This window comes from Urocampus carinirostris, chromosome 8, assembly GCF_059441175.1.
Source record: "Urocampus carinirostris isolate Australia breed hairy pipefish chromosome 8, RoL_Ucar_1.0, whole genome shotgun sequence".
Taxonomy (NCBI): domain Eukaryota; kingdom Metazoa; phylum Chordata; class Actinopteri; order Syngnathiformes; family Syngnathidae; genus Urocampus; species Urocampus carinirostris.
The window spans coordinates 14288806-14316361 of NC_142356.1; the positions used below are offsets into that span (position 1 = coordinate 14288806).

At 40.1% G+C, this 27556-nt stretch overlaps 1 long non-coding RNA gene and 1 pseudogene across 1 annotated transcript in view; both read right to left on the reverse strand.

Annotated features, from left to right (window-relative positions):
* Positions 1–21155, reverse strand: part of LOC148360777 (uncharacterized) — a 46061-nt gene extending 24906 nt beyond the window's left edge. The window contains exons 1-2 of the long non-coding RNA XR_015851200.1: positions 21037–21155; positions 18544–18657 (exon numbers count right to left, since the gene is read on the reverse strand). This is a non-coding gene — a long non-coding RNA (uncharacterized LOC148360777). The remainder of the gene's footprint in view (positions 1–18543; positions 18658–21036) is intronic.
* A 4224-nt stretch (positions 21156–25379) lies between these two features.
* LOC148360778 (U2 spliceosomal RNA) lies at positions 25380–25534 on the reverse strand (annotated as a pseudogene).
* Positions 25535–27556: the final 2022 nt, after the last annotated feature.

The window sequence follows — 27556 nt, forward strand, 5'->3', positions numbered from 1 at the left end:
CCATATGAGTAACTTTTTGAATCTCGTTCGTGAGTAGGGCAGTGTCTGTATACAATGGACAGTACCATAACTATTTTGGCTTCGGTTGCACTTCAATAGCTTAGCCAACTTTGAAACAACATGGATAACATTTGCGTGATATCCATCTCGTCTTTGAGCCATATTTTGAGTCACGAAAAGAGCCAAAGGTTACGGACTTCAGACTATGCATGTCATTTTTTAGATTTTTAACATTCACTCAGTCTGGCCATCGGCTTTTAGCCTAATCGTAAATTCCGGACTATAGAGTGCACCTGATTATAAGCCGCACCCATCACATTTTAAGAGGAAAACCGATTTTGTACATACACAAGCCGCACCTGTATATAAGCCGCATGCGCCCACATTTAAACATGTAACACAAACACTAAAATAACCCAAAACCGACTTCAAGTCCCGCGATTGAAACTAAATGTACTTCATTAAAGTCCACAGTCCAAAAATCACAGCCGGCAAAATGAACGGAAAATGATACCGGTACTTAAGGTTTGATGCAGACCTGCAGAGTCCGGGTCCCGTTGAAAGTAATCCAAGGAAAAAAGTTTATATTTCCAAAGGTAAGGGTGGGAAAAATCAGATGAACACATTTACTCACGCAACTCCTTTTTCTTTACCCCACTTTTTACTCCCTCTTCTTTCCTTGTCTGTCCCTCTCCTTTAGCGGTCCCCACTTAAACTCGGCACCCCGCGTTTGTTCCGCCCCACATTTTTCGTTCACGCGTGCAAAACATATCAGAATAAGTGTCTAAAATAAATACAAATAAATACATTAAAAAAATATACAGTTGCAAATACATTTTATACATGGGTTACACATATTTACAAAGAAAGACGGTACACCGAGAGAGTTTTCAAAGCTTTAATAATAATAATATAGCTTTGATAGGGCAGGTAATGGTAGCAACACTCGAGCGCCGCTAGCGGCCGTAAGAAAAATTACATAAATTGGCCGCATCACTGAATAAGCCGCAGGGTTGAAAGTTAGGGAAAAAAGTAGTGGCTTGTTGTCCGGAATTTACGGTAATCTTTTATTCGGCCCTTCTCTCTGTTTGATGTTGACACTCCTGTATCAGATGGACCTGGTAGGAAATTCCCCACTCTCGCCATTTAAAACAGCTTATCCCCCAGATTGGCATCAAACGGCAATGGGGAATGGCACAAATTAAATGACTTTGGTAGTTTCTGTGCCTTGACCATTTCACACTTGGTTGATGCGGTTTCGGCGAAGCTATTAAAGACAAAACAAGGGACTTCATTGGCAAGCCTGATGCCGACAAACAGCCGGCCGTTGGAAAGCAATAAAGGCTTGATGGTAATGGACACGCAATGAGTGAAAAGCGCATGCGAGCCAAGCGCATCTCGTCCCATCACCATTACTTTCGACCCGGCCCACTTCAATCTTCACCCTCGCTGCCCTTTTCCGGAGCAATAAAACCAAAAGCTTGGACCAACGCCTCCCTACTATACCTCGTCCTTTCCCGCCTCCTCCATCGTTTTTCCTTATCTACCTCCTCCTCCCAAGTTCCGCCGACAGGCCTGCAAGGGGCCGATAACGCTGCCAGCTGAACAATGGCGGCAAAATTTGTAGACTGATGGAAAAGAGCTGGAGGTGGAAAGGGGGGATCGGGGACATAAATCAACACAGCCGCCACTGATGGGGCTCTTCAGCAGCAATAAGGGAAGCAATACCTCTTGAAGTTGGACAGGGGGATAGAGCAAAGACCAGTACTCTCGTTTTTGAGAGGATCGGTCATACCATATGCAGAAATAAAAGGTATGAATAAATACCGATAAGTACATGCCATTTTAACAGATAAACACATACATTTATCCCGTAATACCTTAATATATGACAATGCAATTTATTCATCTATTCATACATTTTGTCATTCATTTGGGTTTTATTTTGTAATGTATATTGTCATGTATTTTTTAATATATTGTGTCGAGTATCTTGTGTTACAGTTGCCATGGCGCCTAATTGGCCCCGCCCTTGTGGCGCCAGCTGCGGCTCAGATTGGCTTTCCGTCTATTTAAGCTCAGTGCTCTCATTTTTTCTTTGTCAGTCCGTCAACGAACCTCTTCCCCGCAAGACGTGGGTGTTGACTCTGTCCTGTTTCCTGTTTGTATTCCCTGTCCGGTGTTGTTCCCATTTATTTTTGTCCTGTTTAATATCGTTTTCCAGTTTTATGCCCGTCCATTTTTGTCCTGTTTATTATTCTCTCCAGTTTTCTCCAGTCTAGTTTGTCCTGTTTATTTTCAATACCCTGTTTCATTATCCATCTTGTCAGTCCCATCCTGTCCAGTATCGACCCCATGTGTCCAATATCAACTCGGGCAATTGGTATCGATCTTGTTGGCCTCTGGCTTCCAATCATTTCACGCCAGACTGCTGCCTAACTTGCATGACTCCCCATTTCCCGTAAAATAAAAGGCTTGTTTGAGTAACGTCACGCGTTTGGGTCCTGATCCTGTTCTGGTTCATGACATTGTCAAAACGAAATGTATTTTGTTGATAGATGAGCCAATTAGACCCGCTCCCTCATTTGAATAACATTCGTTCCAACAAAATACATGACCAAATACAATACACGAAAAAATACACCACCAAGTATATGACAAAACACACAACCCAACACAGAACAACACAAGTACACGACAGAATGACCAAATACTGAAATAAATAAATAATAACCAAATGAACGACAAAATACACTACACGATGTGAGACAAGATACAGAAAACAGTAAATGATGAAGTACCCGACAATATAAACCACAAAATACAGAGAACAGATGGTAAACAATAAATGACAAAAAACACAATGGGTTTTTGAGATTTATTTGTGTGTTCATTTATATGAATGGCATATATTTATTACTACATTTTTTTTCTACCTATCTACAAGAACGAAAAAAATACACCTTAAGCTCACAAAAGAGAACGTAGAAACAACACAAAGGAGGAACAATGCAAGTTTTCACGGATGCCCGGCGGGGAGTTGACGTTTAAAAGCGTATAAAGCAAGATGGCCGACGCGAACAATCGAAAAGCGCTTGGCAAAGGTGCTGTGATAAGTATGGAGATGGATTGAGTAAGCAGCGGGGGCTGCAGGGAAGGGGCCCGAGGGGAATGGATGAGTCACATTTTACCTTTATACTGTAGTGTTGGGCTTTTCACAGTGTATAGATAATGGACTGAGCCACTTAGCAATCAGACAAAGAATAAAAGAGCTGCTCTCAGCTCCCTTCCCATACAATGACTTTCGAAATGTCTCTTTTAAAGCTAACATTTATGGACATAAAAAAATATTTCAAGCTGTTTGACTAAAAATGCAAAGATAGCCTTAGTAAACTAAAGGCCATTTTGAGATTTTACTAAACTTTGGAGACCAAATCGGAATATTTTATGGCGCTGATCCTATAATTTAAAGCGACACTTTGTGATATTTGACCACTAGATTTAAGTATTGTTAGACTAGCCAAAAACGAGTGCTACAAAGCACAAGGAAGACTGCAAACTACGGAGACTTATAGTGACCAATGTGCAGCATTTTTCTTCTCAGTCCTTCACAAGGTTTTTTGGTTCTTGGTTGTACCCGTAGTGGCAAGATTCGGGAAAATCATGTCAGCTCCCCAGGTGAACTTTATGTTATGTAAAATGAACACAAATTTCTCAACTTACGAGTATTTTTAAAAAGTGGACGATTATAAGAGTCTGTATTTATCATTAATATTATTATTATATATTCATATACAAAGTGCTAAATATCCTTAACCATGAAAGATAATCATGTTTAGGGTGACGTTGGTTAAAACAAAACTAAAATTTATATACATAATGTAACCGCGGTGTACCTGTCCCACAAAACATTCCGCATTCATGCTGGACTGGATGATGAGGTTTTTATTACAGTTGCTGCAAATGAATGAGTCACAACACGTGGTAAGCTTCTCCGCTGGCTTTGATCTCTTTGGCAGCTCGTTGTAGATTGCCCAAAACAGATCAAAGAGCTTTCTTTTCAGTTTACATAAAATACATTTTAGAATATCAACCATCACAATACATTTTTACATCCATTTTAACAAGATACTTTTAACAAAAGATCGTGTAGTGTTTTTTTTTTAACGTTTACAATGAATTCCACATATTTTTCTTATAACTGAATTTTAACCAACATCATCCTTTTTTATATATGAGAAAATAGAAATAATAACAATAATGAGTATAAAGAACGGGTACAATTTACCTGCAAATGAATGAGTCACAACACAAGCTTCTCTGCTGGCTTTGATCTCTTTGATCTCTATAAGGGGAATTAGCATTTTAGCACAACATGCAACGTCCGGCAAAACTAACATAAAAGGTGACAGAAACAAAACGAAAATAAATCCAAACAGCTTGACAACATAAATCACATTACTGTGCATGTTGAGAGATTTGTCCGCTGTAGTTTTTAATGTTTAAAATTAACTTTTTGTGGCACACCAAAAGATCGTGTCTTACCTTGGGCAGCTCGTTGTAGACTTCCAAAAACCCCCACCTTCCTGTCGCAAAGTCTAAAGCCCAAACCAAACCTTACCAGATACCAGCAGGTGGCACTGTTGGACTCATCATTGCATCATTGGACACTTATACAGAAACTATTCAACATATTTCAGCAGGAATTTCAATAAAACAAAAGTTATTATTACACCCGTTACATATATGTATAAAATTATATTTTGAAATATAAAAATATATATTTTGCAATCAGGGTAGGAGCCATCGCTTTACGATATAAGACAGACGATATACAAATATCCTATTCATTAGGCTGTTTTAGCTCTTCCCAACTCATCAGTACAGAACCGCTATTTGCTCATCTTCACTGAAGATAAAGATATCACGACCAGAACAGAAGTAGGACCCAGATGCGTAACGTTACTCAAGTTCATTGAAATATAGAGGAAAGGCAGGGCCAGCGATCCAGTGCTCGCTGGACGCGGGAAGCAAGCCGCTCACAGGAGCGGGAGATCGTAGCGTAGTTAGACGGAAAAACAGGTCATTCGCCGGGACGGGAGATCAGAATGTGGTCGGGGTCAATAAACGGGTCGTTAGCCAGGACGGAAGATCAAAACGTGGTCGGGGTCAAAAAACGGGTCGTAGCAGGAGACAAACGGGGAAATCAGGAACTGACGACTGGAAAATGGGTGACAAAAACGGGACTGACGGGAGTTAGTCAAAAATGCTTGCCTTGTGAAAACAGAGGTTCGTTGACGGACTAAAAACAGGCAAGTGAAAGGACGGGGAACCAATCAGGTAACCACCAGCAGCTGGCGCCAAAAGAGCGGGCACAGGTGAGTATAATGAGGAATCATGACAAAAGAATGTGAAAAAGTGAAAAATTCATGTCAAATAAACTTAACCTTATTAAAAGAGATACAATTCAGATGGATTTACAAAAAGCAATGGTTTGATTCAGAGCAAACGTTTTTCATATAAGGATTGTTTTTGCTCACTGATTCTGTCATTAGTTTCTTCCATGAATAGGAAGTAACGATGATTTTACCTATTTCAGGCGTTCCCTCAATTTAAATCAGATATTTTCAGGCAATAGTAAACCTAATTCATCATACATGATCTGCATCGACTCTGCTTCTGAATTTCATATCTCACCTCTGATCTTTATAAATATTCCGTATACCATCCGAGGGAATTTATCACGGTCTTTGCAGCACAATCCTGAAGAATTCTATTTATAGTGGCCCGTTTTGTTTAGGCAAGATTAGACATCCCGCGTGGAGCTTAAATCTCCATTAATCATCGGCTTTCTGTTCTTGCGCCCGCCGCTGACGCAGATAAGAGCTGGCGGTGAACCTGGAAAAGACAGAGAAGGGGAGCAAAGCCAAGAAGAAGAAAAAAAGGGGAGATCACAGACTTGTTAAAAAATAATAAGCTGTTACAGAGGCAGCAGCGGAAGGCCTTGGCGAGATGGGAATCTGATTAAATTAAAAGCTCGTTCATCAACCCTTGACCACTAACTACTCCCCCATTATGTCTCTTGTTCCGTTTTTTGGGCTCTGGCCGCTCCGTGTTTTTTGCCGAAATAGAGGTCACGGGTTGAAGGGTCAACCGGAGGAAAAGCGAAAGAGTTTGAGGATAAGCTTGGAATCAAAACGGCAACTTGGCCTTATGCCTCGGCAAAACAGCCCACACTATTCAGGGTCGCTGGTTTTGTGTAGTGTGAATGGAAGGCAGCGGGACCTCCTGGTGAAGAGGAGGAAGTGCTTTGAAGAGCCGCTTCATAATGGCGGTGATAGTGCTGAGGTCATCAACCCTAAGTGTTACACCACGACTGCCGGATGGAGAGGGAATCCACCCAACTGCTGTCCGGTATAACTCAAGAGGATTTGTTTAGATGATTTTGTGGAAGATCCCGTAAGTAGCAAGTCGGCCTTACTGGTAGGGTCCCACCGACTTGGTTTGATGTTATCACGGGTCTACACTAGTGTTTTTGGATGTTCAAATGAAAGGAATATGTAAGGCGTTGTTTTTTTTGTGACTTCATCGTTTATTTCTAAGTACAGTGGAACCTCGGTTCTCAACCAAAATCCGTTCCAGAACCCTGTTCGAAAAGCGAGTTGTTCGAACACTGAAATCATTTTTCCCATTACAAATACAGTGGAACCTCGGTTTTCGAACGCCTCTCAGTTCGGACAAATCGGTTCTCGACCAAAAATTGAGAAATTCTTGCTTCACTTTTCGTTCCAAAAAATGGGAGTTCGAACGCAGGTACGCTAGGGGCGATGCTGAGCGGCGTACGGGTGTAGATTGCCCCCACCCTTCGTGAAGAACAGTTGTCACGTGAGCGCGCACTTTTTTTCTTTCATTTTTAATATCGGTGAACGGATTGTTTTAACCCCTAATTATGCTCCGAAGAAGGTCGGTGCTAGCAGCAAAGTTGCTACAGGTGAAAAAAGAAGAGTAGTGTGTACAATTATTGCATTTAAGAAAGAAATAATAGCAAAATATGAAGAAGATGTGCGAGTTTCCCTTCTTTCGAGGGAATAGAGCATGGCTTCTGCAGACCACCACAAAGGTAAGAAATCCTATTCATAAATCTTTTCTTTATCCTTTACCCGCTCACCACTTGTAGTGGAGACCCGGGTGCTAAATGACGTGTAAACGACCTGATTTTTTTTTATTTTTACACGTTCATGTTAGCGTAATCTTTCGTACGGAAGATTACGCTAACGCGAACGTACGATCAGCCTGGGTTAGCTTCATGTTTACGTTCGTGGTAAACATTCAGGTTGTTGGAACGGATAAAACGATTTTACATTACTTTTAATGGGAAAAACGATTTTCGGTGATCGACCAAATCGGTTTTCGAACAGGGTTCTGGAACGGATTATGGTCGAGAACCGAGGTTCCACTGTAATGTAAATCGTTTTAATCCGTTCCAACACCCTGAATGTTTACCTTTGTTTACCTTTAAGACACAAATAAACAAAAATGTAACCCAGGCTAATCGTACGTTCGCGTTATCGTAATCTTCCGTACGAAAGATTACGCTAACATGAACATGTAAAAATAAAAAAAAGGACAAGGAAAATAATTATGAATAGGATTTTTTACTTTTGTGGTGGTCAGCAGAAGGCGCAGGTGGACTGTGGAGAGGGATGGAGGAGGAAGGAAAATTATTGTTTGGAAGGAGAGTCCCCTTCCATAAAAACTTCGGGGAGCTCTTCTGTCTGAGGGGTGCTCACACGTTCAAATCTCTTTGCTACGGATGACTCGGCTACAGGATGTTCTTTTCTCTTTAAATATCTATCCAATCACACTTGCTTCTGCCTTCTTTTTAGCACTTTTCGGAAGTGGAACATGACAGTGTCGTTAAAGTCATTGATGACTCTGGTGGCTGCAGCTTCATCGGGGTGGTGGAGTTCGACGAAATTCTGTAACTCAGCCCATTTGCTACACATTTGTTTAATCTCGGACGTTCCCTAGTGTAGTGGAGGTGCAATTGCACCTGAGAAAATTAAAAGGAGTAAAAAAATGTGATGTGAAACATCCACCCCTAGACGGTACCACTGCACTACAGTTAGCCATAGCTGTCGTACCGGCGTTCGAACTCCGATTTTTGTTCGAACTACGAAGCAAGAATTTCTCGAATTTGTTGTTTGGACTCCGATTTGTTCAAACTGAGTCGTTCGAAAACTGAGGTTCCACTGTACAGAGACCCCTGGATACTTTGTGCTTGGGCTATCCCAGGTTAACTCCTTCGCAGTGTTTTAATTGATTTGTCTCTATTGTCAATAATATAAACGTATCGTTTATTGTGGGCAAAAAGAGCGCAGAGTAAGTGCTGCACAGGGCAGATTGTGTGTGCGTATATTGGGTAGGCGTGACCGTTTGCATGTGCGAATGCGATAGGCTTGTGTATGCTGTCAGTCAAACAACCAGGGTGGGTATGCGCAGTCTGTGAATCAAAAAAACTTGGCGCATGGCTACAGCTACATTTAGCTTTTTGGGGCTTGCACGAATGTAAAATGGTACTCATGTCTATGTTCTTGCACATGTTGACTGCACTATGTTTACTGCTCACCTTGCACAATGTTGACCATTTTTTTTCTGCACTATGATGACTATGTTTGCACCAATGCATATGTTGACTATTTTTTTGCACTATGATGACTTTTGCACCAAATGCAAAATTGCACAACCCTTACGATACCAACTGTATGTGACATTCTACATGCCGACATTTCTTGCGTAAATATCATGTAAATTATAACTATAGCCTTATCCTCCTTGTTTTATAACCTTATCTTCTCTGTTCCTTTATTTTCTTGGCTTTTTACCTGACTGTGAATGTGTGAAACTGGAGTGTCATGCCCAATTTCGTTGTCACAATATATTAACCCATTTTGTAACAATGACAATAAAGGTATATTCTTCTTCTTCTTCTTCTTCTTCTATATTAAAAATAAATTAATTAACTAAATTAGAAGAAAGTCAGAAGAGTGCAAAGAAACGACTGATCACCACCGGGTGCTCCATAGATTATTATTGGGTTCCAAAAGCGACTCGGGCAGGAGAAGACAAGAGCAATGCTGCTGGTCCAGCCTACTGCTAACAGCTAGGCTAAGAACTCCACCGCTGCGGACCCTGTACCGTACCAACGCAAAGTTTATCAGCCCTGAAACTGATGACTTGGAGCAACAACTCGAAGGAAATCGCTACATTTGGAATGGTTTTATTTTACAATGTATTATTAAAAGACCTGGTTCAAAACGGGGACAACCGATGCTGGTGCGCAGCTAGCCAGCTGCTCTAATTGCTTCCTTACTCTAAAAAGAGAAGCCCTTGAAGTTTTGTTTTACTTTTGTAAAAATGAAGTTAAAAAAGAAATCATCCCTTTAACTAAAATTCTTTGTTGTGTGTTATTCTTTATAGATTATTTATAGTCGTTATTACAACCGTTTACTCAAAATTAATGTGGTAATCTCGAGTTCAGTTTAACCCTTTGGGGGCTTTAATGAAGGTGCAACGCTACTTTGTGGTATTTCACTTTTCACCCAGGGTTCTGGTCCACAGCGAAAACATAGGGGATCTTTGTACTTATTAAAATGGATCAAGGGGCGGCAGTAGCTCAGGAGGTAGAGCGCTCGTCTTGGGATCAAGGGATCCCAGTTCGAATCCCGGCTCGTCCGTGTTACATGTCGAAGTGTCCTTGGGTAAGACACTGAACCCCTAATACCCCCAATAAGCAGGTTAGCGCCTTACATGGCTGCAAGGCCGCTATTGGGAAATGTGGAGCACGTTGTAAAGCGCTTTGGGAAGTCATTGACTTGAAAAGCGCTATATAAATGCAGATCATTTCATTTCATTTCAAGATGGCGGGGCACACAGACGCAAAGGCTCTTGCTCTGATTTTGACTCCATTTACGCATAACTCAGCATTAGACCTCTACACTCGACTGGAGCTTGTGGAAATCAGTTACTGACATCACTGACGAATTGTCGAGTGCTCCGTGGATTGTTATTGGGTTTGTGAAGCGATGGTTGACACCCAACCACTACAGTCGCCACTACCTGGGTTGCCCGGATGGTGTCACAGGATTATGAACAGTCACAGTAGACCCGATGTTACAGCGTCCTACCTTACATTTTCTTCATGTTACGATGTTGAATAAGATGTATTTTTGGCCCCTCGTTACCGCATTTTACCCACCATACATACAAAATATTTTGCTAGGCCAAAAACTATTAAGTACCTCATCCTTTTCTTGGCGAGTTATTTTGTTATGAAAGAAGACCATTGTAGTGTCCTCTATTTGTAGAGTACTTTTGCTTCACTAACGTTGTCACTAACATCCTTCGTTCCAATAAAGGTAATCTATTTAGAGTTTTTATATTTACAAACGAAAGACAGTGGAACCTCGGTTTTCCAACGCCTCTCAGTTCGAACAAATCGGTTCTCGATCAAAAATTGAAAAATTCTTGCTTCGCTTTTCGTTCAAAAAAAATCGGAGTTCGAACGCCGGTACGCTAGGGGCGATGCTGAGCAGCGTACGGGTGTAGATTGCCCCCAGCCCTCGTGAAGAACTGTTGTCACGTGAGCGTGCACTTCTTTTTGCTTTCGTTTTTAATATCGGTGAACGGAGTGTTTTAACCCCTAATTATGCCTCCAAAGAAGGTCGGTGCAAGCAGCAAAGTTGCTACAGGTGAAAAAAGAGTAGTGTGTACAACTATTGCATTTAAGAAATAAATAATAGCAAAATATGAAGATGTGAGAGTTTCCCTTCTTTCGAGGGAATAGAGCATGGCTTCTGCAGACCACCACAAAGGTAAGAAATCCCATTCATAAATCTTTTCTTTATCCTTTAACCGCTCACCACTTGTTGTGGAGACCCGGGTGCTAAATGACGTGTAAACGACCTGATTTTTTTAATTTTTACGCGTTCATGTTAGCGCGATTAGCCTGGGTTAGCTTCATGTTTACGTTCGTGGTAAACATTGAGGGTGTTGGAACGGATTAAAACGATTTTACATTACTTTTAATGGGGAAAAAACGATTTTGGTGATTGAACAAATCGGTTTTCGACCAGGGTTCTGGAACGGATTGTGGTCGAGAACCGAGGTTCCACTGTATGTCTAAATACTGTTATGGTTGTGTTGTATCAAGCAGAGAACACTGAATTCCTCCTTATGTAGATATTCTCCCTACCATATAGTGTTTGTAAACAAGTGTGATGTAGCCAAGGTCCGTGCACATTAAGACAGAAAGGTGGAGTTCATCTCATTTCACACTAGCCGATTGACAGAAAAAGATAGTAACATCTTATACATGTGGAAGCTGCGAGGTAGCAATTCTATTTTAGTGATCAAAGTCAAAAACAAAAAAAACTTTATTTTGATCGGTGCTACGAATAGATTATTCAAAATTTTTCTAAAAATGCATCACAATGCAAGCAAGAAAAAACACAAAATTCTGTCTTAATTTCATTCTGCCCTTTTCTCCCTCCTCTGCATCCACCCACTTGTTCTACCGTACCAGCTCAAGTCATGTCACACCAAAGGTAAAATTTCATTTTTCCTTAAATAAAAATGGGCTTCATTCTCCTTTTCACACATTATTTCAAAAGTTTCAATTTAATAAATATTCTAATTTTAATATGTGTTTGATGGGGCAATTTTTCCCAAATATAACTGTCAATTGATGTTAATATGTTATCGAGTGAAAAAAAAAAATAACATATGCAACTTTTTAAAAGGGTAAGAGGCATGAGCGCTAGCATCACTTGGTGTATCTATCCACAACAGTGCCCCTTTAATAACAATCATCATATGTGAATAGTGATTGGCTGGCAAATAGATAATGGTTAAAACATTACCAGACAGCCAGCACAGTTGGAGATAAAAGATTTAGAAACTTATACTGGATATAAAGCCTCTTCACCTGTCAGGCTTGATGCCCCTTCTTTTATATGGGTGGGCCATTACATTTTTCATTGACAGGGGTTGGTTGTAGGGCGCATTATAAGGATTTTGCTGTCAATATACATCTGTCTTGGGGGTTTTATGTACTTATATTCGAGACTAATGCTCCTTCATAGGAGATAACTGGTGGTAGATTTTGGATGAAAGATTTTTGTCATGACAGAAAAACAAGTCGATGGCATGTCATGAATAGATGGATGAGAACAGTAGAGTGTACTACTACTGACATCATCCAAGGTACTACAGTATAGAGCAAATTCAACCTTTTTTTAATGTTCGAGTATTTAAAAAGATTTAGAATTATTTAAAATGAGTTCATTTAAATGTAAGAATATTTTAAAATGTCTTTGTTTTTTTTCCATTTAATTTTTTAAGACCAACAGTAAAGCCCTAGTTGAAGAAAACAAACACTATATTTTGCCTTCTGTCACGGACCAGGAACGGAGACAGGACCCAATTGCATTTGTTTTACTCAGCTTTGTTTAGGAGGAGGAAAGGACTTGCGTCCACAATCCCATGATCGTCGGTCACGGGTAGCAGATAGCTGGGACGCGGAAGTGGCACTTCCGTGTCAAGCGAAGGTTGTTGTTATAAGCAAGAACAGGTCGATGGCCGGGGGCGGAGGAGCAAAAACAAACGGATCCGAAAAGAGTTCGGCAACGGGAATCAGACAGAAAACAGGGCAGGATAGAGTCGGAAAGTCACAAAAGCTTGCCTAGTGGGTAGCATAGGTTCGCAGACGATCTAAACGAGTGTTTTCAGGAAGGACGGAGTTTAAAAAGAGTCCAACAGCCAATCAGGGTCTGTGGCTGTTGGCGCCAATGGGGCAGACTCAGGTGCCCCGCATCAGTAATCATGACACCTTCTTTTCTAAAATGATTCGAAATCGTCAAAAATAATTACCAGCGAAAGATTATTTTCTTTTAGGAATATAACCTCAAATGGCATAGATAAACAAAATTAGTCCACAAATGTGTCTACCTGGGCAGCACGGCGGCGCATTGGTTAGCGCGTGTGCGGCACAGTTTTAAGGTCTTGGGAACCTCCTGTGTGGGTTCAAATCCAGCTACCGGACTTACTGTGCGGAGTTTGTATGTTCTCCCCGTGCTTGTGTGGGTTTCCTCCGGGCACTCCGGTTTCCTCCCACATTCCAAAGACATGCATTTCAGATGGATTGGCCGGTCCAAATTGTCCCTAGGTGTGAATGAGCGAGCGAGTTGTCTGTTCCTGTGTGCCCTGCGATTGGCTGGCAACCAGTTCAGGATGTCCCCTGCCCACTGCCCGATGATTGCTGGGATGGGCTCTGGCACCCCCGCAACCCTTCTGAGGATAAGCGGTGCAGCTAATGATATGAGATGAGACGTGATTACCTGTATTACCTGATGAGCAGATAATTTTGCAGAATATATCCATTTCTATAAGCCCATTATTTCTGATATATGATCATTTCTCATACTATAATTGCTCCCCCTTGTTTTGGGGGGAGTATTTTGTGTGAGTGTGCATTTGTGTTTGTCAGTACATCTTCATAGAACGTTGGCCAATCATGCGCATTTTCAACTCCTAGCAGACACAAGTAGTCAGGAAACAAGAACAAGTGTAAGGAAGATGTAGCAGTGTGAATCCCTCCACATCAACTCAATGTTCTGACAATAAGACCACAAAAAACCCAAAACAAGGCAAAAAAGAATAGGGGTACTGATTTGTGGGTCTGGAATGTATGAGGTCCTTCCCCAGTTTTCCAGCATCTGTTCCTTTACCAGAGGCAAATTTTCATTGAGGCCAATGCCTGTGTTCAGAGACTAAAAGAGGAATTACAATGAGATTAAGAGGCAAAGTGTTAACCACTGACACCAGCGTCTTTTGTCTAAATTCTGGATTTCAGAAGGAATGGCAGGAATCCAGAACCACTCATCATAAAAGGAGACTTTAGAGAGAGTCCACTCCTTCAAATTTTTGGGTGTGCACATCTCCGACGACCTCTCCTGGTCTGCAAACACCAGAGCGGTGGTAGGGAAGGCCCAGCATCGACTGCACTTCCAGAGAGTGCTCAGGAAAAATAATCTAAAATAGCAGCTGCAGGTGTCATTTTACGAAGCCACAGTGGAGAGCATTCTAACATACTGCATTACGGTGTGGTATGCTGGGTGCACAGCAGCAGACAGGAAAAAGCTCCAGAGGGTCATCAAAACAGCCCAGAAAATCGTCGGTTGCTCTCTGGCCAGTCTGGAGGACATTGCCTGCTCTCGCTACCTCAGCAGAGCGGAAAACATCATCAAGGACTTTTCTCACCGCGGCCACCACCTCTTCAACCTGCTGCCTCCCGGCAAGCGCTACAGGTCACTCAAAGCAAAAACAGACGGAGAGACAGTTTCTTCCCCGCAGCCATTACCACCCTAAACAGACATCGCACAAAAAACTAAAAACTCTTGCAAAAACTACCTCACACGAATGTAAAATGGTACTCAAGCCTATGTTCTTACACATGCTGACTGCACTATGTTTGTTCACTGCTCAAAACAGACACCACACAAAAAAACTGAAAACTCTTGCCAACACTACCTCATACGAATATAATGGTACTCATGTCTATGTCATGAATTACACTCCTGAATTATGGTTGGTGCTGATGTTGAAGAGCTTAACATGCAAGAATTCCAAATCAAGAGGGTGAATAGCTTTTGTCTAGGGCAACAACAGCCTGTCTTAAACAGCCATCCAACCAACTCTCCAAAACCCCAGCGACACAAGGATATGCCATTCCTACCCCTGGCATCAGTACCTGCCAGAAAACCGGCTCCAAAAACCAGAGCAATGGCAACCGATATTTTTCTAGTTGACAAACCCTGCAATATAAGAATCGACCGTCAAAGTGTCTATGGGCACTGAAAAGATGAGCAGAAGTTCGGAACACATCTCCCAGATTGCACCTTGGCTGGCTTTCCCTTCCATCACCCGGCCATCCCCTTCTTAACGCCGGCAGGCGATGGGGGAGAGTAATAGGGTCCTTGGGCAATTTGACCCCCACATATGAAAAAGGCAGACGCACAAAGCAAGGAGTGAACAGGACACTTAAGGAATAAATGGAAGTGAAGTGGGGGGAGGCGGGGGACGAAGGAGGAAGACTCGAATATGAGAAAAGATGAGGAAAGAGTTGGGAGAAAAACAAGTGCCCATCGATGTGTAAAAAACGTAATTGAAAATGTCAAAAGACGTAAAGGATGGCAGCAATGAACCGAGTGTGGCAGTGTGGTCTGTCAATGAACCTCCCTTCCATACAACTGAAACGACAAATGTAAGGTTTTACATCTGTGAGGACAAGCGGCTCGGAGAATGGATGGAAATGAAATGGGACAGGGTTGAACACATCATACAGAACAATGGGAACTTGCGGGTGAAGAACCCAAAGGGACAAAAAAAAAAACTGAATGCATCACTCACAGTATGATATGCAAAGGAAAATATCAATGGAGAAAACATGAAGTTGCATTCAAGTCCCTCTATGAACTTATGTATTGATTTTTCTCGTTTTTATATGCACGCATACACACAATATAGGAGCTTCAAAGAGGATCAAGTTATAGAGCTTGGAAAATGGATGAAGTGCTACCTGAATTATTTTACTTTCTACAAAAATAAACCAAGCACCATTTTTTTTTTTAAATGAACCATTCAAATGTAAACAAAACACACATTTTGAGTATTTTAAAACCAAATTTAATTTTGTTTCTTTTCGCTTTAAATACTTTATTAAAAAAATCTTTTTTTGAATAAAAATGACACCTTTCCGGGGTGGAGAGTCTTGTACAATATAATAGCAATCATCCACCCGCATTCGGGTGTTTTAAAACACCCCAAAAAAATAAAAAATAAAAATAAAAAGAATTTTAAAAATTAAACCAAAAGACAAAGTATTGTATGATAGAACATATAATTTATTTTTTAAAAAAGCAAGCCATTTTAAGAGATTTGAAAGAAAAAAAAATACCTTATTTGTTTTTTTTTGCAGTCACGTTTTTTTTTTTTTTAAGGCAAACCAATTTCTATGTTTATATGCATGTTTTTATAAAGAAAAAAGTTAAAGGTGTAATGAACATTGGAAAATTTTGAGGGATTCAACATCAAAACACCCTGAATACGTAAAAAACGTTTTGGGAGATTAAAAAAATGTTTTTACTTAATTGTGGCTTATTTTTTGATTCATATTTAGATGGTTGTTTGTTCAACAAAAAAAAAACAACTGTAGTCAAAATAACAAAGATCCCCATAACCTTAAGTAGCCCGGCCAATTGAGAATTTCTTCTACTTTTTTCTTCTAATGAATTTATTTTAAGAGTTTACAAAAACATAAGGTTGGGGCTCTACTTCTAATAGTGACCACATGGAGAAACCTTACTACAATGTTCAAGATTTTAACAGAAATGACCCACTGAGCAAAAACTGGTTGAAGACATTAAAAGGATGACAAAGTCTGTCCAAAAGATTCATATCTGGTCGAACGCAAGAGTGGGAAAGTTGTTTTGGTGTGGTATAGATGTTTAAAACACGACTATTGTCACAATGTAGCCTTCTTTTTCATAAAATTATTATCATTAAAACCACACGGGTCTTAAGGGCACCAATGAGGACGCATCTCTGGACAGCTTTCTCCACTGTTGAGGGTTCCTGGGCTGTTTTTGGGTCACGGCAAAGTTGGCACCAGACCATTCCTGAGTGTTCTCGGCTGAGTTATTTTCCGGTCCTCTCCTCCTGTCCCCTTGGACTATGCTGATGAGAACTATCTTGGTCAGTCCTGATGATTTTATGACGTGACCATAGCACTGGATTTTCTGTCTGAGCGCAGTTGACAACAATTTTTCGGAGTCCAATGTGCCTTCTGATGGGGATGCGCACCGTTTTGTTTGTCACAAGAGCCAAGTAGTCAGTCAGTAGCACCGCATATCCATGGCCTGGATTTTCTTCTCCAGTTTTGCTGTGAGAGTCTATGTCTTGCAAGCACTTATTTATTCTGCCCACTCATCCTGATAGTCTTTTATCTTATTTTCTCTTCAAAGTCTTTATTACATATTTTACCTTTTGAGTGCCATGTCTAATCTTGTCGCATCCAATGTTTCACAACGTTGCTATCAATGACAAAGGCAATTCAGTTCTGAGGGTTTAATTCGCAATAAAAGATAACTGTTGCAGCGGCTAATGACTCTCCAGCTCTTCCTTGTAAATAGATTTGCCTTTTTTTTATCCTAACATTTTTTTTTTTAATCGTATTTTCCTCTTGAAAATCTTTATTACCATATTTTCCATACATAAGGCGCACCGGATTATAAGGCGCTACGTCGACAAAACAGTCAGATAGCTCAGACAAACTTGTTACCCCCTTAACATTCCGAAAGCCTGCAAAGAAGCAAATACGTGTCTCAGACATGTACAAAAACAGTGTCTGTACGATGCCACCAATCACTCAAATGCATCGTTCCAAATATCATTCGGAAGGTTAAAGTCTTGGGATTGAAGAAATGCAAAACATTTCTTAGTTTCCATTTTATTTTTTGCTGGCAACTGTGTGGACAGCAAAGTAAGAATTTTATTGTGCAGGGAAACAGGGTTCTTTACTCTGCATATGACAATAAACACTTTGAATTGAATTCAGTTTAAAAATAGACTCATCACAGAAACATCAAGATCGTTCTAAAGATACCGGGAAAATATAAAGCCGCATAGCTCACCTAAGTTCTCTTGCAGCCATCATGTTCAATAATGATACGCAGCAATGGTCTTCTTGCAACCGTGAGTGTAGTAAATCCAGGAGAGTAAAATATTTACAAATACAGAATAGTAAAAAATGTTCTCTATCCCGTAGTGCAACCCAACGTGTGATTCTCATTCCTCTTTTTCGGCCAATTGCAGGCTTTGTTTCGCCCCTTTAGCCTATGCGAGACTGTAAATGATAAAAAGGATCCGCCCCCTTTACCTCCGAATAACTTTAGCCAATAGTGACTGATTCAAATGATGATTGACACATTGGTTAAGAAATGAAACGCCGGTATATAAATCCCAGCATACATCGCGGACTACTTCGCCTTCGGGGAAAAATCTAGTCGGCGGCTGCTTGCCTTAGTTGCAAGACTTTGCGACTTAATATTGATCCATATATAAGGCGCACTGTATTATAAGGCGCATGGTCAGCTTTTGAAAAAAATAAAGGCTTTTAGGTGCGCCTTATAGTGCGGTATGTTTATCCTGGAGTGTCACGCCTAAGAATATTCACTATGTTTGTATCAATGACAATATCGACAATTCTAATTTCTAGACATTAACATGCTATGTAGGGAACTTTCCAAATTCGATTGTGACTATGCATTTGATATATGCAGGTGTGAACACGTGCAGAATCTCTCCTGCTTTTTATTATTCAGATCTATTCGGCACACGCGCCAGCACCTTCTCTCGGCTACAATTTAAAACGGCAGTGCCGGATCAGCACTTGACCCGGATGTCAGCTTTAGCATTTATCCTCACCTCCATTTAACGTGGCCTTTGCTCTTCTCCTCCTCTCTGCGACGTATCCTCGCCTCACTTCATCTTTTCTTCTCATCAGCGCAGATGAAGAGGAAAACCAGCACCTGCTTTACCCTGCAGATGAAATAAGCGTCACTCGTAATTCAGCACATCTCTGCACTATCTATTTTATTTCATCTTGAAGGTGGCGAAAGGTGAATGAGGCCGCCTTTGTACTTGAACAACATTCACACAACTGGAGTATTCCTGCCCGACTCATTGTCCAAGTCAGCGTAATGCATGTAAAAATTCTTCTTTATTCAAAAAAAATCCATTATGCCGCTCTGTGTAATTTGCGCGTTTCGTACCTCAAGACTGCTTTCAAATGCATAAAAATCGGATACAGGATATTAATTATCAGCTGAAAGGAGCACAATCAAAAATGCATGAAAAACTTGGCCACCTCATTTGGAAAATAAGCGTTTGTTAACCTTGCATGATATAGGCCAAATGCTGTCCATCTCGAATGCGATTGTGAGGATAATTAATTTATACAGCCTAGTTCACATTTTTCAAAGAGCTATTTAAAGTAGGTAATGCATATTGCTAGCCTAAACCAATTCCATTCCTTTGTGGATATTACATATGCAGTCATTAAAACATGGGAAAAACCAAACTCATTGACTAACTAACTGAACTATACAGTAGATTTAAAAGTTGCTCTTTAATAACAAACATTTGTCCCAAAAAATTACTGTGCGGTTGTTTCCTCTGTGCAAATCAATGTCGTTGCGTGCGTGGAATAGTTTAAACAAATTTAAGCGACACTGCAGTTAGTCCAGCTAGGAAATTGCAGGAAAAATAAGTCAACAAATACATTTTGAGAAAATCCTTTGGTTCAGTTGGTAGTTATTTTGAGTATTATTATGTTGTTTGGTATTTTAAGATTTTCAGAATTATTTCTATAAAACTAAATAAAATAATCTAATATGGCAGATCATTTTGCTCAATTGATGTATTTTTTCTCCATTTTAGAAAGAAAGAAGTTTGTGAATAAAAAAAAAATAACAAAAAAGATAAAATAATAATAAATATATTTATAAAACAAATGATAGGGATTGCTACAAAAATACTATATAAGTACTGCTACTACAGTACTACTAACAATGCACATATGAATAGATTACAATAGTTTATCTACCCAACGTTCTTTCTATATATTTTTCTGCTTATAAGTCTTAAATTCCATGGCATGTCTAATCTCATGAGAAACAGTGTTTCATTTGTTGTGATCAACGACAGTAACGAGAATTCTAATTGTAAAAGCATGATTACATTGGAGGGCAGCACGATGGCGCAGTGGTTAGCGCGTGTGCGGCACAGTTCTGAGGTCATGAGATCGAACCTCCTGTGTGGAGCTTGCATGTTTTCTCAGTGCTTGCGTGGGTTTCCTCCGGGCACTGTGGTGTCCTCCCATATACCAAAAACATGCATGTCAGCTTAATTGGCCGGTCCAAATTGTCCCTAGAAGTGAATGAGCGAGTGAGTTATCCGTCTGTGTGTGCCCTGCGACTTGCTGGCAACTAGTTCAGGGTGTCCTCTACCCAAAGATGGCTGGGATGGGCTCCAGCACCCCCACGACCCTACTGAGGATAAGCGATGCAGATAATGGAATGGAAATAAAATGGTTCCGTTGCTAGTTATTTTGAGTATTATTTTTTTTGCCATTTTAAGCTTATCAGAATTATTTTCTAGTAAAATGAGAAAAAAATAATCTCATATGGCAGATGATTTTGCTCAATTTCTGTATTTTTTTCACCCAGTTTGGAAGGAAAAAAAAATTGTGAATAGAGTAAAAGTGATAAAAGTATAATAAAAATAAAAAATAAATATATTTATAAAAACAAATGATAGGGAATATTAAAAAAAATACAATATAAGTACTGCTACTACAACTAACAATGCACATAAACAATAGAGACAATATTTTATCTACCTATTTATCCTAACGTTCTTTCTGTATATGTTTCTACTTTTAAGTCTTTAATTCCATGACCCGTCTTATCTCATTGTAAACAATGTTCAATTTGTTGTGATCAATTCTAATTGTAAAAGCATGTTTACATTGACAAAATTATATCCGGGTAATACAAAAATATATATTTTTTTAAGGGGAACTACACACGTATAATAGCAGTGAAGAACTTATTTGACTGGTTTAAAATAAAAGGCACTTATTGCATAGCAGAGGTTGGTAGTGGCAGTTTTTCTTTTTTCCTCATGCTGAAGTTTTGAGTTTTTCCTTGCCTGCATGTTGGTTTAAGATCAGGCGATGGTGTAATTGTAATCCTCTGCAGTCTTTTAAGACAAATAAATGTGTGACTTGACTTATGTGTGGAAAAAAAAGCTAACTTGAAGAGACAAAGATGGCAGAAACAAGTCCCCTTAATAAGCAACAATGAGTTAAAAAAAAGTGATCTTCTAAGCAAAGGAATCAAGCCACAAAATACTCACTGCATTAAAACCTTGTGTTGATGTGTTGTAAGGCTAGCTATCACTATAAACATACATGACATTTTTTGTCTAAAACAAACAAAATACAAGACAACTGATGAGACAATGAGCCACACATGTATAAAAGTGGGCGGTGAAAGCTGATTGGAGGACATAAAGAAGAAGACATATAAACCAGTGGGAATAACATTTAAAAAATGAAAACAATTCCAAATATTAAAAAAGACATCAAAGAGCATATAAGACAGCTGGGGCCTTCGTACAAAAAGATTTGAAAAAAAAATTGCACTGCTCCAGTTGTTTCAATCAGTGACTTCCATTTTGCTCTATTATGGCGAAACAGATAAGAGTTATCACTTCCAATTAAAATCCACAACAGTTCTCTCTTGTGATTTTCCTGGGAAGAAAAATTATTTTCTCGAGGCTATTAATTAGGGAAGAAATAAGCGGACGAGATTTAAAGGAAGTCATTTGCATAAGTTGATGACAAGGATGGCGATCATCAAGATAAATACAGCTACATACACATGAATATTGATGATTTTTGTATGCCATAGGTGTCAAACTCCGGACCCGCCGGCGACATCCGGCCCGGCGTACAATTTTATCCGGCCCGTGAAATCATTTTATATACATCTACAATATTAACCCGGCTCTAAGAAACGCTGATAACTCTCAAACTACAGATCACACAATGCAGCGCTTCTGCAGGACTGCAGGACTTCCCAAAAATATTACTCATCAATCGAGTTAGCTGTAGCCTGATGATCATAGCCCGATTTAAAACTATCTACTGTCAAACAATATGTCAAAACAAGACTGACAAGTGCATTAATAGTGAGTCTTTGAGGTCGGGAAGGGGAAACTTAACGGCCAAGGACAAACTTCTATCTATCACGATATAATGGAAGGCTAAACGGAAAAGAGCAGGGTGCGTTTCTGTTGCTGTGGGTGACGCGGATGCTAAACCCTCACAATGGCCAGGCAACAAGTTGAATTGGAAAACGGTGCCTTTCAAATTCGAGTTAAAAATAAAATCGGTTAACCTGTGTGTCTTCTTTGTGGAGCTAATATAGTCGTAATTAAGGAATTTAGAGTAATACGGCACTAGGACACAAAACAGTAAGGATGAAAAACCTGAATGCAGATGAGAAAATACAAAAAGTTATATGTTTTCCACCAAGGCAAAATTCACAAGGTGAAAAGCACACATTTTATTTATATTCCCTTTTTTTCCCATATTTTGAATTTGTATAGTTTGGACAGGAAATATTTTTATGGAAAGCAAAGTGTTTTCATGTTTATTCTAGAATAATATTACTGTCTGTTTTGAATTCATATTTATGTTTAAAAAAAGTAAAGTTTGAGAGTGTTCAATAAATATTTAACCAGTTCAGTCCTCAACAAAAGGTGTTGTTTGAGTTTTAGCCCTCCATGCAATTGAGGTTGACACCCCTGGTGTATGTCAACAACAAGCACAAGGAAATCTCATAAAAAGGGAACCCGAATGGGGAGCAAGGTTCGCCGAAGAAGATTCGGCTTACCTTAAAGTTTGACAAGTTTTTCAGTGTCAAGATAAGCTGGTTGAAGCCGCCAAGTGATGACGAGGCTTAAGAGAAATGTCACAGAGATCTTCTGGGAGAGAGAAGGAGGCCTTCCTGTTGTAAGAACAGACGACTATAAAGGCGTCTACGCGGGGTTTTAGCCTCTGTCGTCGCTGGTGCAAATATCACACAATTGGGATTTGACGAGCTTCTTCAATGCAAGATACTGGCACCTTATTCTTCCCCACTAAAAACAAGTGTTATCTTCTTTGCCAATGAACTACTACACGAAAACTACTAATGCACATAAACAGGGTTGGGTAGGGTTATTCAACTTGATTACTTTCAATTACTTTTGGATTACTCCAATACCAAATATGCTAATAAAAGACAAAAGAAACTAAATATGAATAAAATTATGACTCACAACACGTGGTAAGCAATGTTCCCTCTAATTTTCCACGGGTCTGAGCGTTCACACAAATTCGGTGAGCAACGCTTGAAACAACAGTGAGCAACCATAATCCCAAGTGTGGCAGGATAATTAGTTATCAAACATGTCCAAAACTTGCCATCAAGTTACATTTTGCTGAGTCTTCACCATTGCAAAATTATTTTTCTCTTTTGAATGAATTTACTCATGAATTATTGCCAAGGTTGCACGGCCTACAAACGTCGTTTGTTCTTACAATTCTTTCACAAGATATCCATTTCTTTTTATTTCCTGATATATTTTGTCGCATAATATTAACATTTTTGGGGACTTATTTAGTCGGTTGCAAGATACAGAACTGTACTTAATCACATTTTTTAGTGGAAGTACAATGTTGGCAACAAGATTCACTTGATATAATTGGAAATTATTTGAATGCAACACAAACTTTTTTTCTTTTTTTCTACTTTTTTAAAAAATTCCTTTTAAAAAAATCTCATTGTGTTTATTTTTTCCGAGCTGTTACTTTTTTCTTTTTGTTCTCTATTTACTTTTTTCCTACATTTCTTTATTTTATTTTTTTGTGGCTTTTTTCTAAATGTTTCCTTCTTTTTTTTCTCTTCCTTTTGTTTCTTTTTTTCTCAGCTTTTCACTACTTTTTCATTTTGGTATTCTTTTCTTTTTTGTTCTATTCCCCCTTCCTTTAAGTCATTTTGTGCATAATTTTACTTAATATTTGGTCATGTTGGGATTAAAGAAGAAAAAACAACCTGAAGAGCCGTTTAGGACCCGAGCCGGTTCCTTTTAGTGAGCCGAGCCGAAGAAGCCGGTTCTCGACAAACTCTACTAACTTTACTCAACTTCGTTCGACTTCAAAATACCGCATTTAGGACACAACGTCAGGGGAACCCGTGTATTTTTACCTTCATGCACTGTAACTTTGACTTAAGTCGCTTCTTAATTATTAATTTTGAGCCCTCATTTTTGTGCGCTAGCTAGATTTCCTTGTGCGCCGAGAATGTGCGCGCAGTGCGCAATTGCGCACGCGCGCAGCTCAGAGGGAGCACTGGTGGTAAGTTTTCTCTCCTGGCTTTGATCTCTTTGATCGCCGGCAAAACTAACATAAAATGCGACAGAAACAAAATGAAAATAAATCCAAACAGCTTGCCAACATCATTTTTGCCGTTCCATGTATTCCGTTACTCCCCAAGCCTGCACAAAATTTAGTCATTTTATTCATATTTAGTTTCTTTTGTCTTTTATTAGCATATTTGGTATTGGAGTAATCTAAAAGTAATTGAAAGTAATCAAGTTAAAGTAACCCTACCCAACCCTGCACATAAAGCTAAGGTTAACTTCTACTCCAAAATAAGCTTTGTTTTTTCCTGTGGTTTGGCTAGCATCTTTTCCCTTGATGTTGAAAATCAGCGTTGCTATTTTTAATGGTAAAAGGTAGGGTCTATGTCTACATCTATGTCTAAATCAGAATGTGTCCTCTGTAGTGTTAAAAATAAGGCTGTTATAAAAATAAATACATCAATAAATAACGCAGCTACCTCGATACATTTTTTTTTCAGTAACGAGGTAATCTAACTTATTTCAGCCGTTGCAACGCCATTATTGTTATTGAAGCTTGAAAGCGGTGCATTACTTTGTCACGAAGGTAACCTGAATATCTTCTGTCAGCTTTTTGGCAGATTCATTTACCGACAACAAGCGACTGTAACCATGGCTCTCATTCAAATAACACAGAAGCCATCTACAATAACACAAACAATGCGTGCGTAATGACGTCACACAATAGAGAACTCCTACCGTACTATCACAAGAAAGAGCGCTATTCAATTTAAAATTCTTAACATCTCATTCGTGGAATCTAGCAAAGGGTTCTTTCTCTGTGGTTTCTGCTTCTTTGAACATTAAATGTCACAAAACTGCTGCTCGCTACTCACCGAAAGAAGTTTTGTTAACTATCACAAATACAGAATGGGGGAGGATAGAAATGAGGAAGAGAGGGGAGGGAGTGACGAGTGAGAGAGACGGATTGGATAGTCACTTATAATGTTTTACTGTTGACTTTTGTTAATATTTGGAGTGCAGTTGCCTATTTCTACTTGACCAGTTGTCTCAGGTTGTAGGAGTTTGTTTTTACTTTACACAGCAGTGTTGAACACACATTAAATTTTAGAACGGTTTACTTTTGTTGTAAAATGTTTTTTTTTGTCATTGTCCATTATCCATTATCCATTATCCATTATCAGTTAAATCATGATACACCTCACAGCCAACTGGCCGAGACACTTGATCCTAGCCAAGAGGCTAAGCCAAGATCCTACAGTGTAGCCACAAGGCCAAGAAGCGATCAGTGCGAATGCACCGTTCCCGGAGGTACTGCAATACCGGGCCGATGCGACAGAACAAGGTCTTATTCCATCTCCCCGTTACAAGAATCAATCCATCTTAGCCAAAAGGCCGAGAAGCGATACTACACTTGATCTTAGCCAAAAGGCCCAGAAGCGATACTACATTTGATCTTTAAAAATACTTGAAGTACAGTTGCATATGTCTACTTGAGCGGTTGTCTGACTAGAGAGTGTGATTTATTCTATAGATTGAAACACTACAGTAAAGGTTAGCTTTGTATCTTCAACATGCATGTCTTTTTCTGTGTCTAAAGTTGACGTTGTCTTCTATGTATAAACCTAGCATTCCACTCAAGACCCTAATTGAGTTTATCTTCCTCTGTGACGTCATATGAAATGAAATGAAATGATCTGCATTTCTATAGCGCTTTTCAAGTCAATGACTTCCCAAAGCGCTCCACATTTCCCAATAGCGGCCTTGCAGCCATGTAAGGCGCTAACCTGCTTATTAGGGATATTAGGGGTTCAGTGTCTTACCCAAGGACACTTCGACATGTAACACGGACGAGCCGGGATTCGAACTGCAGCCCCAGCAGTAGCTCAGGAGGTAGCTACTATATGAATAATCTATAATTTTCGTGGACAATATCTGTATTATTTGTAATTGCAACATCCTTTGCTGTCTGGTAATCCTGGAAGGGGGATACCACATGTGCGGTCCCTTCTCAAGGTTTCTTCATTTTCCTCATGTTGAGGTTTTTGAGTTTTTCCTTGCCCTCATGTTGGTTCCAGATCAGGGGATGGTGTAATAATAGTCTGGAAAAAATAGTCTTTGTAATAACCTGTGAAGCCCTTTCAGACTCTTTGTGATTAAGGGCTATACAAATAAAAATGACTTAACTTGACTTGACTTGACTCTCGCATCGTCTTCTTCTACGGTAAAATGAGCATTGTCTCCACTGAGAGGAAGTCTAGTTTCTTGTATTGGAATTTCTGACGTTCTAAACATACAGCGTGATATGAGCTGACCAGCCCACAACGTTGATTAGATAAGTGGTGAGTTGCCGACGTGCCAACTGGAGTGTGAACATCACGTTAAGATGCAAATAAGGATGCACGGCTCTCCGTCTGGCTTGAATGCTCTGTGGATAGTGCATGCCGAGACACACCTCGTCAATCTGAAGCTGTTACTTTTTGGCCGAAAGGTGGAAAAAGAAAAAAGGCTGATGAAAGTGTCCATATAATGGCTGCCGCCGCCCACAGCACCTCAAATGAGCCAGGGGTCCTTAATGGCAACATTTCATCTCTGCATTTTCCTTTGTCCTTCCAAGCTCTAGCTTTTCTTCCCGCCTCCCACAATTTTGTAATTTACCCGAGGATGGAGGTGCCTACCTGCCTGGCACATGACATTGATTTCCATCAGAGCTTGGAAATAACCTCTGAGCTGTTGCCAAGGCAACCTACCTTTTTGCATGTTTGCATATCGCCGAGGAGAGCATTTTTTTCCTTTTTTTTTCTTTGTCTTTTTTTTTTCCTTGCCCACCGACCGTTGAGCACAGCGCGACGGGATGACAAATGTGCTCAGGTAGAAGATGCAATGGCGGGGGATGGTGGGACATTTGAGGAGGCGAGAGCAGCGGCTGGAATGGACGAAGAGAGAGATGGATGGATGTGCCAGGCCGGAGAGAGCGGGGTGCGTGGAGGCTGGGGGAAAGGTTATTGATGTCTCCCCAACGGAGGATGATGCCAAAACATTGACAGCTTTGGACTTGGGCCTCTTGATGAACATCAGGATGGACACAGGCGGAGAGGAGTGAATTTTGTTAGTTGGGTTGCGGGTGTTTGGGGTTGTAACTAAAAACACGGTGACAATTTCGCTCTCCTTAAAATGCAGTAATAGTTCACAACCTGGGCAGCACAGTGGTGGTTAGCGCGTGTGCACCACAGTTCTAAGGTCATGAGATCGAACCTTACTGTGTGGAGTTTGCATGTTCTCCCCGTGCTTGCGTGGGTTTCCTCCGGGCACTCCCGTTTCCTCCAAGATTCCAAAAACATCCATGTTAGGTTAATTGGCCAGTCCAAATTGTCCCTAGGTGTGAATGAGCGAGTGAGTTGTCTGTCTCTGTGCGCCCTGCGACTGGCTGGCAACCAGTTCAGGGTGTCCCCTGCCCACTGCCTGA